At 31.1% G+C, this 1,741-nt stretch overlaps 1 long non-coding RNA gene across 1 annotated transcript in view; it reads right to left on the bottom strand.

Moving 5' to 3' along the window:
* The window catches only part of LOC109342318, a 14,418-nt gene that overhangs the window by 5,161 nt on the left and 7,516 nt on the right, over window positions 1-1,741 (bottom strand). The gene's annotated exons all lie outside the window — the stretch shown is intronic.

Below are 1,741 nucleotides of genomic sequence, written 5' to 3'. Positions count from 1 at the left end.
TAGAACCAAGCATATAGAAATTAGACATCATTTCTTACGTGATCATGTTCAAAAAGGTGACTGTGTTCTTGAATTTGTTGAAACCTCTAAACAGTTAGCAGATATTTTCACCAAGCCCCTTCCACGGGATACTTTCTATGTTCTAAGGAGAGAACTTGGAATTCTTGATGAACAATATCTTGATTAAAACTGTCTAGATGTTTAGTTTATGTCTTGCTTCTACATGTTTATTAGTCTCTTGATTTAATGAAATGTCTTAAAATGCAAAATGACATCTCATAATAATTTCTTTTTTTTTTGTAATTACATATGTTTAGATTAATCTTTTAGAATGCATGCATAAGTCCCAATAAGTTGAAACCGTTCTGCTTGATCTAAAAATTACCGTGTTTAATCGATTAAAACATCAAAATTAATCGATTACCTGGGCATCAGTTTTGAAAATTAATTTTTCTTATGATTTTAATCGATTAACCAGGACCGTTAATCGATTAAAACCAGCAGTATAAGTGCAGAAAACACTTCGGTTTCACATTTTTTTTTTCCTTTTTCTCTATTTCCTCTTGAGTCTCTGTAACCGTGATACAACTTTATGGATTCAGTTGTTGTTATTGTTTCGAGACTTATTTGTTCTTTTTCTGACTTGGTTTGACATTTTCTAGTTTGTTTAGTTGCTGGATATTTTTACTCTCTATGTTATGTTTTTTTAATTTTGCTTATTTTGCTTTTAATTATGTCAAAATAGCTTATTTGGTTATTTGGATGGTTCTTGATCATATGAGATTTTCTGGTGCATAAATTAAGCTGGTTATTGCACTACATTGCTTATTCTACTTATTGTTATTTGATATGGTAAAACTTGTATGTCGTTCACGTTACCTATTAGTTATTTTATTGTATAAACAAGAGCATTTTGTTCAAGCCACCGATTATAAGACAGGTTAATAGTTAAATCCCAAATTAATTTATTAACTTCGATTTATGTTTAACTACATATCTCTGACTACTTTTGACCTGTGTTATCTTTTTGATAATGTCAAAAGGGGGAGAAAGGTTGTTTTGTTGTTGTTTGATTGTGCAGGTTGATCTTAATTTTGCTTTCGAAATATTCGCGCTTCATACTATCAATCAGTGTCAATACATTCTTCAAGCTAATTCATCAAACAAGTGGAGCACTTTGGAAGTGCGCATGTCAAGAGGAGCACTTTGGAAAGCTTGCCCACTATGTGTTTTGATGAGGACAAATTGAGTTTCATAAGAGCTTGAAGATCATCAAAAAATCAACGTGCTTAAGCCTCAAGGTTGGTATTAGACTTAGACTAGTAATTAGTTTAGGTTGAGTCTAAGGCTTAGGTAAACTCAATACATGTCTCATATACATAATACATTAAATCATTTTATTTTGAGATATGACATTCATAATATGTTCATGCATAATATATATACATGTTATCTGTGCATCCTAGGCATAAATTTAGTGTTGAACATGTATAAGTTAAGTGCATAACGTATTTGAGTATTGCAATTTAAAAATACACATCAGTTAATCGATTAAGGAGAGTTTTAATCGATTAACGTAAGTTTTTGAAAAGCAGTTGGAACATAGAACTTGGAAAACCGAATCAGTTACAATTGTGTATCTCGTTAATCGATTGACCAAGAATTTAATCGATTAACTGGGCTGCATAATGGTTTCTTTATAAGCTGCGTTTACAGACTTTTAGCTCATTCTTGCATGTTA

Source organism: Lupinus angustifolius, chromosome LG01 (assembly GCF_001865875.1).
Source record: "Lupinus angustifolius cultivar Tanjil chromosome LG01, LupAngTanjil_v1.0, whole genome shotgun sequence".
Lineage (NCBI taxonomy): Eukaryota > Viridiplantae > Streptophyta > Magnoliopsida > Fabales > Fabaceae > Lupinus > Lupinus angustifolius.
The sequence above is the reverse complement of the archived record's forward strand: the minus strand, read 5'-3'. Positions and strand labels throughout refer to the sequence as shown.